Here is a 15,150-nt window from a genome sequence, read left to right on the forward strand (position 1 = left end):
GGGTGCCCTGCACTGCTGGGGGTGCAGGGAGACAGGAGTGGGGGCCTGCTGGCAGGTGCCCCTGACTGGTGGGGGGTGGGGGTGCAGGGAGACAGGAGTGGGGGCCTGGTGGAGGGTGCCCTGCACTGCTGTGGGGTGGGGGTGCAGGGAGACAGGAGTGGGGGCCTGCTGGCAGGTGCCCCTGACTGGTGGGGGGTGGGGGTGCAGGGAGACAGAAGTGGGGGCCTGGTGGAGGATGCCCTGCACTGCTGGCAGGTGGGGGTGCAGGGAGACAGGAGTGGGGGCCTGCTGGCAGGTGCCCCTGACTGGTTGGGGGTGAGGGTGCAGGGAGACAGGAGTGGGGGCCTGGTGGAGGGTGCCCTGCACTGCTGGCAGGTGGGGGTGCAGGGAGACAGGAGTGGGGGCCTGCTGGCAGGTGCCCCTGACTGGTGGGGGTGGGGGTGCAGGGAGACAAGAGTGGGGGCCTGGTGGAGGGTGCCCTGCACTGCTGGGGGGTGGGGGTGCAGGGAGACAGGAGTGGGGGCCTGGTGGAGGGTGCCCCACAGTGCTGGGGGCGGGGATGCAGGGGGACATGAGTTGGACATGAGTGGGGGCCTGGTGGAGGGTGCCCCACAGTGCTGGGGGGTGGTGGTGCAGGGGGACATGAGTTGGACCTGAGTGAGGCCTGGTGGAGGGTGCCCTGCACTGGTGGGGGGAGGGGGTGCAGGGAGACATGAGTTGGACCTGAGTGGGGGCCTGCTGGCAGGTGCCCCTGACTGGTGGGGGGTAGGGGTGCAGGGAGACAGGAGTGGGGGCCTGGTAGAGGGTGCCCTGCACTGCTGGGGGGTAGGGGTGCAGGGAGACAGGAGTTGGACCTGAGTGGGGGCCTGCTGGCAAGTGCCCCTGACTGGTGGGGGTGGGGGTGCTGGGAGACATGAGTTGGACATGAGTGGGGGCCTGGTGGAGGGTGCACCACAGTGCTGGGGGGTGGGGGTGCAGGGGGACATGAGTTGGACATGAGTGGGGCCTGGTGGAGTGTGCCCTGCACTGCTGGGGGGTGGGGGTGCAGGGAGACATGAGTTGGACCTGAGTGGGGGCCTGCTGGCAGGTGCCCCTGACTGGTGGGGGGTGGGGGTGCAGGGAGACAGGAGTGGGGGCCTGGTGGAGGGTGCTCCACAGTGCTGGGGGGTGGGGGTGCTGGGAGACTTGCGTTGGTGGGCAGTGGTGCAAGGTGACATGTGGGTTGGCGGGGGGGCATGGCCATGGTGGATGGGCTGCCTGCGGGACATGTGCAGGGTAGTCCCCTGTGGTGTGGGCCGCCTGCAGGGGCCATGGAGGGTGTAGAGTGAACAGCTGGGAGGACCCACACGGCCGATTCACGTGTAGGACTCCACGGCACCCCCAGAATACATGTAGGCTGCTGGATTCGCGTGTGGAATTTCCTGCGCACCTTGGAATACACGTACCCTGCTGAAATTGCGTGTGAAACTTCACGCGCAACCAGAAATACACGCACCACGGACAATCACGTGTGGAATTTCCCGCGCACCTTGGAATACACGTACCCTGCTGAAATTGCGTGTGGAACTTCCCGCGCACCCTGAAATACACGTACACAGGGCAATCGCGTGTGGAACTTCCCGGGCACCCCGAAATACACGTAACCAGGGCAATCGCGTGTGGAACTTCCCGCGCACCCCGAAATACACGTAACGAGGGCAATCGCGTATGGAACTTCCCGCGCACCCCGGAATACACTTACCCAGGGCAATCGCGTGTGGAAATTCACGCGAACCCCGTAATACACGTACCCTGCTGATATCGCGTGTGGAAGTTCACGCGGAACCATAATACACGTACCCTGATGAATTCGCGTGTCAGACTACACGCGCACCCCTGAAATACACGTACCCAGGCGGATCGCACTGCTGGGGGGTGGGGGGGTGGTAGACAGGAGTAGGGGCCTGGTGGAGGGTGCCCCTGGATGCTGGGGGGTGGGGGTGCAGGGAGACAGGAGTGGGGGCCTGGTGGAGGGTGCCCCTGGATGCTGGGGGGGTGGGGGTGCAGGGGGACTTGAGTTGGACATGAGTGGGGCCTGGTGGAGGGTCCCCTGCACTGCAGGGGGGTGGGGGTGCTGGGAGACATGAGTGGGGGGCCTGGTGGAGGGTTCCCCTGGATGCAGGGGGGTGGGGGTGCAGGGAGACAGGAGTGGGGGCCTGGTGGAGGGTGCCCCACAGTGCTGGGGGATGAGGGTGCTGGGAGACATGCGTTGTTGATCAGTGGTGCAAGGTGACTTGTGGGTTGGCTGGGGGGCATGCCCATGGTGGATTGGCTGCCTGCGGGACATGAGCAGGGGTGCAGGGTAGTCCCCTGTGGTGTGGGCTGCCTGCAAGGGCCCGTGGAGGGTGTAGAGGGAACACCTGGGAGGACCGACACGGACAATTCACGTGTAGTACTCCCCGCGCACCCCTGAAATACACGTGCCCTGATGGAATCGCGTGTGATACTTCCCGCGCACCCTGGAAATACACGTACCCTGCTGAATTTGCGTGTGATACTTACCGCGCACCCCTGGAATACACGTGCCCTGATGGATTCGCGTGTATTACTTCACGCGCACCCCTGATGTACATGTACCCAGGACATTCGCGTGTGAAACTTCCTGCGAACCACTGAAATACACGTTCCCCGCTTGGCGTTTTCTGTTTGGCAGCCCTGTGGACTGGTCCAGGGTTAGCGCAGACATTTGCGATGAATTGGGAATTTTGATGGCTTTTCCTTGCGCGAGGGCGTTCTTGGGGGCGTAACTGGCGCTGCTGCAGGGTCGCTGCGCCACTCTGCGCCACGGCTGGTTTTGGAGGCTAAAATCCATGAATACGCTGTGCGATGAAATGGATTTTTTCGCATGCGGCTGGCACAGTGTATCGCACGGGGACACTGAGCGCCAGCCGCGTGCGCCACTTTTGTGCGAAAGTCTATGAATTACTCCAGGCTCAATCAACATTGCTGTACACAGGCCTGGACCATGTGGTTTCAAGGAATGAAAACGAAGAAACTTAACCTGTAAAATACAAATCAAGATTGTAAAATACAAATCAAGATTTGCATATATGTTGAAGATTCCGATTAGTTTAAATGGACTATCATAACTGGTGATTTTCTCAGCAACAATAAATCTCACCAAGTCATTTCGGATGTCATTTTAAAGCTGGGGATGAGCCAGTTATGTTGATGTCATTTGTATCTAAGTGATGATTTTTGGAAACCCTGTCACAGTCTAAAACGTGTTTCTAGATTCCCAGAGAATATTCTGAATCCAAAAGGTGGGAAGCTGGTGACTTATTAAACTAGATATCGGGGTAGAAAATGTCCCATTTCTGACTATTATAATTTTTATGTAAAGTGTGAAAAACATAGTTCGCAAGTGCAATACCCTGATGAAATGTATATTATTTGCATAGATCTGTCATAATCAGGGGAGCATATATATATAGATATTATGATGTTTATTTGTTGTAGCTTTTTGGGTGAAAAATCTGAAAAGTGTAAATGGTAAATGCTAGTAGGTGTGTATATCAGCAGAGGATCACTATGTGAAGCATAATGACTACCAACCATGGTAATGCTGAGAACTTAACTAATATAGGAATCCTCGTAACACTACGGTAGCTCTTGCATGAGTTCACGCAGTGAGATACAATAACCATGAACACCGATAGAATGCTACTTCTCACAGGGGTGATTGAAATGATGGAGCCATCCGGCATAAATGGACTTTCGACTCTAGCACCACATTTCATGTAGATCACACTTGTCCCTCTGGCATATGGATATATACAGATGAGTAGTCCTATGAGTGGGTTCCCACCAGAGAGCAACATACACAGTTAGCAGAGAGCAAAATAGGATGATCGTATCCTTCCATTGACTTTCACATGGCCTCACGGAGACCTTGATTTTCAAGGACATGCTGGACGTGAGGCGAGAGCCGTACTTCAGGTTGTTGCCTCGCCTCATTTTGCCCGTACCACCACCTGGTTTTAATGGGATTGGAATGTAGGTATTACATGGCACACAGTCCCCGCATAATGTTATATATATTTTACATACACTGCAGTTACTAAGGACGCCACATTCTGACACGTCATCACGCTCATGTAGCGTAGGTCGTGTAACCTAGCAACAGTGAGGAATGCTATGTTCCAACCACAGAAACTATCCATGTATGTTTATGTTTATTTATTTTCCACAAGGCACGGTGTGGTTTTTGTGTAATAGTGCCACACAGTCCTACTGTGATTGCTGTGATGTTTAACATAGTAATCATTCTAATTTCATTTGATTAGACACTTGCCACAAACACAAGCCAGCAGGCAAATGCACCGCATTACCCAGCAACAACCAGATACAATGATATCAGGAAACACTGTGCGAAACGCCGGCTTCTCGGAACGGCGTACTTCTCAGATGTGAAGCATATTAGAGGTAAGCACAGATAGAAATACGATCATTTGAACACGAGATTGGGGGCAATTTAATATATGAGATAGATCTTGATTTATTTTTCATACAGTGTCTCATCTTGGCTAACAGACGACAAGCAATGAGGTAGGCAGTATCTACATAACGAAACACAAGGAAATCTAAACGCTGAAGGGAAACATACTGATTGATAATATTACTGCCTTTGATAATTATAGACCTGTGACACTATGAGATCCATATGCCAACTTTAAGGTTAGAGGCTACGTGCTCAGGTACCGGGTTCAATTATTTGAATCAATAATAACTCTACTACCACATGAAGCTTATGACTATAGTTTGATAATCATGTGCTTGATTTTGCTTCCTTTTCTCCTGGTCTAACATCCACATGATTTATGAACAAATGGTATGTTTTTTCACTTTCAATTGAATTTTTGATTGTATATTCACTGTTTATTCTCTCTATGATACTTATGTTTACATGTTTTTATTTGGTGTTGTATTATTTTCATGAATTCTACATAGTACCTTAAAGCCCTGATAATGGGCCTAGTCCAAAATGCATTGGCACAATAATATGTTGGCACTGGAAATTTGGGTGCACTTTAAGCCTCCGAATTACATTTTGGCTACACCAGCTTACCTTCTGTCTATTTTTATTCAGACTGTGCTTCTGAAATATTGGAAATATAATTACAATCCCACAGCAACTCCATAGAAGAGCATAAAGTGAGTGCGCTTAGGACTAGATTCACTTCTAGTTCTCTCTCTACTCTCAACATATCATTACACAATTCACAAAGGGCTTCCTCATATTGAAAGGTGTCACACACGTGCTTATGCCCTTTTGAAGCCTATTGTGCAAGGGTGCCAAACTGAGCACAGAGGGTTGGGTAGTCTCAAATCTATGACCACATCACCTTTTCACAAACTGGCTGTGCTAACAACGTGAGAAATTGCCTGGGCATTGCCCTATATCTGTTTCAACAGGCACAGGAGTATTCATCATGCATCCAAGGGTCACCCTAACAGTCTCTTCATTGCCATCATCTTAGAACATCAGCTGCTGCCCCAAGTATATTTATACTCGTATAGGGGTTGGAGGCATTTCTTAATTTTTTTATTTATCATTACTGCTCTCTTAGCGAGAATTTTCCTGAATTTGCCATTTATAAAATGCAGAGGGGATGTTTTCACAGCAGATGCATGCATGAGAGGTGGGGGCAATTGATGACAAAATGTCCCGTTTATGTTGAACCACTGATCGTGCACTCTCAGGTTTCAGCCCTCCCCCTTCTTTCTAATGGCACACAGACAGAATAATGCACCACAAACACCCCACAGCAAATTCACATAGGCAAAATAAATGAAGAATGCAGATTTGGGGCCTGATTCATGGAAGTGTGTTATAATGGCACAATCCCATAGTAAAACGTTCCATGAATCAGGCTGTAAGTTATTGTCTAAAAGAATTGCCAGATAGTGAAGTGAAAAGATTTCAAAGGTCATAAATCACAGTATTTCCAATTTTCCATTTGACAGAGTGTAAACACATTAACCACAGATGGTGCACCAGAGTAAAACACCTGATTACATACAGGGTAATTCATGGAATTAATGTGTGCCAAAAACGGGGGCGCAAGCATGAAAATCACAATGCATGCGTGCGAAACATGGATGGCACTGCGTGTGGCTTACCTGGACCAGCGCCGAATCTGCGTGTGTCTCACACGTCATTGCGACATCACGAAGACTGTGCACGAGAAGCTAAGTGAAGGCACACACCGTCCAGCACACACACCTAAAAAGGGGGTGGAACATGCGGAATGGGGAACAACACGCAAAAATGTGGCTGTTACGTGGGAAGTACCACTGCGAAATCCTCGCAACGCCCACACGCGCGCTAACAGCATGTATCCATGGAATCGAACAGGGCAAACCCGTGCGCGCCAAAAGATGCGCAAAGCTAAAAACACGTACGCCAGTCAGAAGCTGCCATAAGCGCCCCGCGTAGCATAAAAGTGCACGCAAACAACAAACAAGCTCATACAGCTACAGCTACCATTCATCGCAGTAATGATCATGGGACACCGCAGGAGGAGGAGGAGGATAGCTAGGCTCTGCATTTTGTTACCCAGGACCAGCCTTTTTGGGATGCCTGATGACCAGGTCTATGGCAGGTATAGGTTTCAACCTCATATCATCCTAGACCTGGTCACTGAGTGGGAGGATGACCTCACGTCACCCACTATGTGCTCCCAAGCACTGAGCCCCTTGGAAAAGTTGCTCAACATACTGCATTTTCTGGCCACTGGGTCATTTCAGCAGACAGCTGCCATAGTTCGTTTCATCTCACAGCCCACATAGTCACGCTGCCTACACCAGGTGTTGGCAATCATGACTGCACGCCCCTCAGTCTACAGGCATATGTACATGCCCAGAACACCCACAGAAAGGCAGGCCATGGTCCAGGACTTTCACGGGGTGGCACACTTCCCCAAAGTGCTTGGTGCCATTTATTGCACCCATGTGGCTTTATTGCACCCATGTGGCTCTACGTCCACCTAGGGCCACTCAGCACATCCATCGCAACCGCAAGCCCTGGCATTCCATCAACGTGCAGGTGGTATGCGATGCCAAGGGAATCATCACCTCTGTCTACGCAAACTATCCAGGGCCACCCATGATAGTTTCATATTTATAATGTCACCCCTAAACTGGGTCCTGGAAGCTGTGAGTCATGGTGACACATGGCTCATTGGTGAGTACAAATACCTGTGCACATGCATGCATGTCACACACAGAGAAATAGACAAACCCACCTAATCACAACCATTATCACCTCCCCAGGGGACAGTGCCTACCCTCTGAGCACCTACATGATGATGCCAATACGGAACCCAACCACACCACCCCAGGTAAGATACAACGCAGCCAATATCGCAACCAGGGCCATGGTGGAGCACACATTCGGAGTGCTGAAGTCACGTTTCCGCTCCCTTGACCGCTCTGGTGGACAGCTACTATATGCACCCCCAGTGCAGGATCATTGTGGCAGCAAGTGTACTGAACAATGTTGCACAGGGCGGGGTGTACCGGTGGACATGGTGGTGCCCCCACATCCACATGCACGCCCGCTGCGCATTGAAGGCGAAAGGGCACATGGCGAGGCAGCTCGTACCCAGCTTGTGGCTACATTTTTCGCCTAAAATCCCACTCCTGTGGACTGTACGCAGGCCTGGCACATACCAGGTGACAATTGAAGACGACAAACGGACAGTCAACTGTCACAACCTTACTACCCTGAGAATGTGTCCCTGGAAGTGCTACATTGTGTGCATCCCTAGCTACTTAAACAAACCCAATCCCGTGTGATCAAAGGCACACATTGATGGTGCATAATCTACTACCCCCTTGCAAAACAGCACATCCAAATACTGGTATGTCACCTAAACCCTCCCAAACCCCATGTCACCCGCCCGACACACCATGCCATGGCATGCAATGTGAAAGCAACCAAATAAATGCACAACACATGACACAACTGTCACAAAGCGACCATGACAAATGGAAACAGGCCAGAGACAATTCCCTCTGAGACATCAAAATGAAACCGTACATATTGAACATATACTTAGCAGCATAACAAATCATGAACACAGGACCTAACACTGGCAACGTCAGACAGTGACCAATCACAATAGCCCAGGTGTCCCAATGTCACAAAGCCACCACATAGATCCCTCCCATCTTCAGTGTGTTGCTGGTAGCTAAATGTGGCAGGGTACCGCATACAGCATGAAGTGCATCAACAATGGAGACAGGCAAGGTAACACTTGAAGATGCAACATGTAAATATACACAATGAGCAATATTAAAACCAATATACATGTCAACCATGCACTGTAGAAACCATCATGAAATCCCACTAGGGGTGTATGCACACTTTGGACTTCAGACTGGTCACACAACTGATAGAAGCCCAATGCATATGTGTAAGTTACTGTCACATGGTGTCCTCCTTGCAAGCCTATGGAAAGGGGAAGCAGGAGTGGCGTATGTGTCTAGACCCCAAGCCTCAAACACAAACACAAGACAAGCCTGCATGGGCCCAGCCGGAAAACACGGTGGATGCCTTCGGATGCCACACAAAGCAACACACTATTACATGAATGCACAATAGACAGAAAAAGTGAAAAATGAAAAATAAAAATCAAAAATCAAAAATGGCCATGGGTGACCGGGGGCCGAGGGGGACCACCCAGGAGGGAGGAGGTGCAGGGTGCACCTCAACACTCACATGCGTGGATGATGAGAAAAAAAAACAACTCCATGGGCTCATGGCCTGCACGGCTAGCCTATAGTGGGAGAACTGCCGTCGCTGTCGTCACCCTCTGGTGCAATATGAGAAGGTGTGCATGGTACGGGAGGCTGACCGTGCATAGCCCTGGCATGCTCCTCCATGGCAGCAAGCATGCAGGTCTGAAAGGTTTGATTCTGCAGGATGATGGTCTGGAGGTCCCCATGCAGCACCTCACGTGTAGCACGGAGTTCCGCCTGCAAGCCACACGTGTTGCATGGACTTCCGCCTACAAGCCCTCACGTGAAGTACGGTTCTCCCCACGGGTTGCCTGGAGCTCAGCCGAGATGTTGTGTGTTAGCTGCGCCATCTGGTGTTCCGCCCGTCTACTCTGGGCCACCTCAAGTACACCCAGAGTATCTCTGAGAGAGTTGTTATCTTCCCCCAGGGCATCCCTCTGGGCCTGTGCCTCTGCAGCCATGGCTGTGTGCAGAGCCCCCAGTTCAGCCCGTCGGTCCCTGTTGGCGGCCAACATGTCCTGCCTGTGTGAGCGGCACGTGGACTGCGTTGCCTGCTGCTGGAACTCCACCTGCTTTTCAGGGGGGGAGAATGGAAGTGGCCACCCTTTCGACGGCCTGACCCATCATCTCACATGATGCCCCCTGTTGCTGTGCAGTGCCATAAATGGAATTCTCCCGCACAGTATTACCCGGTGGCACACGGCCACCGCGTTGCCAGACACCACACATGTCGGGCCCAAGGAGATGTGGACCTTGCCGTGCTGCCGCTGCCTGTGGCTGCAGGAAGGACTGAATTCCTCCTTTGATCTGCTGCCCCAGAAATCGGAGCAAATACTGTGGAGCGTGACCCTACATCCGTAACCGCCACAGGCGGACATTCCAACACTGAATGGGCCCTTGAGGGGTCTACCCCCAGTGCAGGTGTGTTGGACAGAACAGCATCCATGCCAGAATAACTCACCTGCGATGGTACATATGGGTCAATATCCAATTCTGCACCAGAGGCATAGAGATCCTCCGAGTTGTACCCAGAGACACCGGTGGACAGGATGGTCTGTAGCAACAATGGATTCTTGTGCACTACCACCCCACGTCCTCCACTGGTGCCTGGTTGGGGCCCAGAATACTCCTCCCCCTGCGCCATTTCCTCCTCCTCCACTGCTTCTAGTGCCTCATCACCTGCACAAAATCAAAAAGAACACATGAGCACACATGTTAACAGCATAGGCCACACACATACGCATTACAATGTTGACATCCAACACATTAATCAGACATCACACATGACACAAACTCAGCCATGCACGCAGTGCCAATTAAGTGGAAGGGGACCCTGAAAGCAGACACTGATGAGTCTTAAATGAAAAAGCAACACATGTGCTGTAAGGTGCATAGCACCTGCATCACACAGAAGCATGTGACTGGCATGGACCTTCAACAAACATGACAGATGCCAGCACACAGATGGTACGTAGCATAGCATGGCAGAACAGACAAGCAGGCCCAGATTGGAGTGAATCACTACTGTCCGCCATCCATGTAAAATGCATGTCATCAGACAGTACATGGAAATCACTACAACAAAAACACACATGTGTCACACAATGCAACAAATCCAGTGTATTGAAATACAGTGACAGGAGGCACATTGATACATCAATGGTAGGTCACTTTGACATCACACAAGTGAATCGGCATATTGAAGGTTGAAACAGGGCTCATAAGTGAGTGGGTGCAGTGCAGTACATGTGTAGGGCCTCAAATGTCAATAAAAAGACAAAAACAGTCATTACAATGTCGTGTCATAATGGCAGTGTAAGGGCAAGTGCAGTCATTATGTGCAAAGTGTTTGCAGTGGGTTGTAGGGATACAGTGAACCCCCAACCCAAGGGCGGGGGATGGCTGGGAAGCCATGGGTCAAAATGGTCACTCAGAGTACCCTGTTGTAGCACACAGTGTGGGCAGGTGTCAATTGCATATTCACAGTCATCTGGGACTACAGCAGGGGAGAGGAGGTCAGAAAGCACAACACATAAGTAAGCATCAGAAGTTCCCCAGACCCGGAAAACGCCCAACACCAGTTGCATAGAGGCGGGGAGACTGTGCCAGAGGGAGGCATCTGCTTGACACAGACGCTAACCCCAAACAAATGCTCATGACAATCAACTTAACCTGAGTGAGCAAAAAGGGATGATGTAATACCATGAGAAGGAGTAAATACTGGAGATAGAGTTGGATGAGGGTCTTGCACCGGACCCATAGGGGCTTGCTTGAAATGCACATGGTCCATGTATGAACACGCATGGCCACTGTGAGCCTGTGCCATTGGCACAGTCTGAGTGATAGACCCTGCATCAAGGCCAAAGGATGTTCCACACAGTACAGGTCTGGCAGAGTTGCAGAGGGAAGAGTGCATATTCAGAGAAAATTGGGAACAGGCCGTTGCAGTAGTCCGCCATGGGAATCACCAGTCCCATGGAGACAGTGAGCTGCTGGGGGATAAAGAGGCACGGAAGGATGACCCTGAGGAGGATCAGCTTGCAGGGTGACGTCAGAGAGACGTCAGTCATGTGACGACAGAGGGTGAGTGTTGAGTGGAAGATCATCACAGGCTATCCGCAAACATGTAATTGAGCAAGAATATGGACAAGAGAGGCTGGTGAGTGATTGACATGGAAGGAGGGTGCAGTTATGTTGATGAGGATTATCTCCGTGTGCAGCACAGGGCCTGCATGCAGTCCGCATCACAACAAGCACGCATCAGTCAAGCATTGCATGGGTCACACATGCCAGTCATGACTACATAGCCCGAACTGGCAGTCAATCACAACACATCACCCAAGCAAAATACACATGGCCTGGACACACATGCATGGACACTCACCGGACATCGTCTCAAGATCCAGGAGATCTCCCACGCCTTGGATCTCATCCTCCGCGATGAACCCTCCAGCGATCGCCTCATATTCTGTGAGCTCATCGTCCTATGGTGGTGTCCCACTGCCAGTCACCAGAGTAGAGGCTTAATTAGAAGCCCGCTTGTTTTAGCTCAGGGTTTGAGGTCATTCCAATGCTTCGATCGATCATGACATGACTTGGGATATGGCTTCACATATCCCAAGGCACTAATGCGGTCCGCGATGCACTGCCAGTGGGCCCTAAACTGAGCAAGCGTAGTTTTGTACCTTGCCATCACCAGCATGTCACAGCCGTGTTCCGACACGTATCCCACAAGTGCGTCCAGTTCCACATTATTGAAACTCTGCTTCTTTGAAGTGCCGGAGGGCTGAGCCGTGTCTGGGATCCCAGCCTGTTCCACAGGAGCATGCTTCTTCCTCTGCCACAACTGCCTCAGTGTGAGGGGCCGGGACCAACACTGCCCCAGCTGGGTGACTCAGAGCTGGGGTGGTGTCAGCTGCAGCTGCCCCTGCAGCCTCCACACCCTGGCTGCTCGGGGCAGCAGATGACATTGCTGCCCCAGAACCACGTGGCCTGGTGACAGCAACTTTCACCATCACACATGGCTTGGACTTTGTGACATGGAAGTCGGCCTGTGAGCCATCTCGTGCCTGTTCTGCTACCAATCCGGACCTGGCTAGCAGGCCCTGAGCTGGGGTGGTGTCAGCTGCATCTCCCTGACCCGCTGGGGGTGGGGAGGCATAGCTGTCCCTGAATGGTCCTGTCCTCATGGGCCACCCTGTCCATGTAACCCACCGCGGCCAGCCTGCCCCCGTTGCCCACCACTGTCACCTTGGCCACCCTGGCCACGTCCCCTACCGCGGACACCTCTGGGAGGTCGCCCAGCTTTGCCTCCCTTACCACTTGGTGGCCTCCCAACCATGGTACTGATGTACTTGTGCGAATGGGAGGTGCAGAAACAATTGTCCTGGGCAAATGGGGTGCAGGGGGCTGGGTACTAGATGGAATAGGTATCCCTGTGCTCCTGCAAGGCTGTCTGTGACCCCTGGGCAAAAATGATGGGTTACTCAACGCTCAGGCAACCCAAAAACAAAAACAATTGTGCATGCAACCCCTCGGCAGCCCACGTGCATGGAATTAACATCCTGCAGTACGCTGTGGCACCCAGAAACACAAACAATGCATATGCATGGAACACGCAGGCTACTATGACCTCGCAAATGGGGTACGTGACACACGGGGGCAACCACATTGGGAATAATACATGTGCGACTCACCGTCTGCCTGGAAAAATTAAGAATAAAATATGTATCAGCAACTCCCTGCCAAAATAAGAAGTAAGCACTGCCACAGTAAACAAGAAGTACGCATTGCAACAGTTGTGAAGTAATCGTGTGTGAACCCACAAGAAGAAGAAGAATCACACGCGTCGGTCCCCATGAAAAGCACGTACAGCAAAATGGCATCCTACTTTTAACTGGTACCGAAGGCAACGCCCGCGCGCATCATGTCACTTACGCGCTTACGCGCTAAGGGCCTTTCCTCGAATGCCACACTAACACGCGGTTTTCGCATGTGTGGAGTCACTCTGCATCAAGCTGGCCACGTGACAACACACAGAAGACCACACTTCTGACCACAAGGCCATTTACCTGCCCCCCAATGCCTCAAGCTGCCTCCTAAGAGCCATCTGCTGCTGACAGCCAACTCAGTGTGCCTGCTGCCAAGGTGCCCTGCAATTTGGTGCCTGCACAGAAGACACTGCCAGGGATCCTGTTGCTGCGACCACCTCTGCTGAAACACAAGAATGTCCTCAGCCCAGCCCCAGGACCCAGTTGCCCACCTACACCTGCCTCGGGGGTTGCCATGTCAGACCAAACACCATCTGGGGCCAGTTGCAACCTCCCGGCAGAGAGGCAGAGGGCTGCCACCTTCACTGCAAATGAAGTTGGCATCCTGGTGGAGCAAGTCCTGGGGCCTTATGATGCCCTCTTCTCAACATCGCGCACCGACAAGGAAGGACAGAGGAGGATCTGGGAGGACATCGTGGGTGGCATCAACGAGGAGGCGGTAGCACCCCGTGACTACAAGCATGTCTTGAAGCGCTGGGAGGACTTCAGGTCCAGGACCCTCTTCAAGGCCCAGTGCCTCGTGGAGGCTGAGGATGAAGTGGGGCACCGGGCCAAGTTGAGCAACATCCAGATGGGGGTCCTGGAGTGCATACGCCCAGCGCTTTACCACCAGGTCCTCGAGTTGCAGACCCATCTGGAGTCGAGTGGTAAGTGTCCATGTGTTCTTGTCCAGCATTGTGCATGTTGAGGTGTGGCTGGAGTATGCACCTTGGCGATATGTCTGGCAAGCCCCATGTATGAATGTCTGTGTGCAGGGACATGACAATGCTGCATGTGAGTAAAGTCAAGGGTGTTCCACATCAATGGTGTGTGTGTGTTGCAATGCATGATGTGCACCCGCGTGTGACAATGCACACATGTTTGCATGCCTGTGTCTGTACTTGGCCATGTTTGGGGTGTCATACATGGATGTTTATGTCACCTTCATGGATGTGCACAGTGTACATGTGTGTGTGTCTGAGTGGTCAGTGTGTGACTGTGAAATGCCATGGATGCTTGACACATGGCCATCTTGATGCCTGATTGACTGATGCAGCACAGTTGACAATGACTGCTCTATGACAGGAGGTAGACGTGGCCAGATGTATGACTGTCCGGTGGTGTGTGTGCATGTGATCAGCATGTCCCATGATGCATGTGAGGTTCAGCCCCCCTTCTGATGTTCAAACAGTGCCTTGGACATGGATGCAAATGTCTGTTGCACGTGCCATGCTTGTTTGTGCATGTGTGTTGCTTGCACTGACCCATGTGTTGTGGATGGTGATGATGGTTGTGACGTTTGACAGTGCCACTCATGTGCATTTGCTTTGTGTCTAGCAGACTATTGTTCAGTACCCCGATGCTTGTATTCAATGTCTGCCTATCTACAGCGGTGATTAAGGAAGAGGGCGGAGACAGCGCTGCGGAGACGCAAGGCCCAGTCACCCTCCCAAGCTACATCTTCCGGGAGCAAGGGGACTGGTGCCGCGTCAGTGACTATGGCCACTGCTGCCGAGGGGATGCCCAAGAGGGGGAGGTTGGACGTGGGCAGCGGAAGAGGAAGGTGATTCCCCACAGGGGCATTCCAGTGCGGAAGACAGTGCAGAGGCATCCAGGTTGGTGGTGGTTGAGGTGGAGGAGGAGGCCACATCAGACCTGCACATGGGGCCTGGAGGGGGTGACGGCACTGGTGAAATTGGTGCAGTCCAGGAGCAGGGGCAGGAGGAAGCACAGGTCGCCACGGAAGGGCCTATGCCTAATCTTGTCCCTGATCCTGTGACTGCATCACTGTGCACCGGCACGGATGACTCAGTCTAGGCCCGTCCGCAGGTAGAGG

This window comes from Ambystoma mexicanum, chromosome 7q, assembly GCF_040938575.1.
Source record: "Ambystoma mexicanum isolate Mex_15411 chromosome 7q, UKY_AmexF1_1, whole genome shotgun sequence".
Classification (NCBI taxonomy): domain Eukaryota; kingdom Metazoa; phylum Chordata; class Amphibia; order Caudata; family Ambystomatidae; genus Ambystoma; species Ambystoma mexicanum.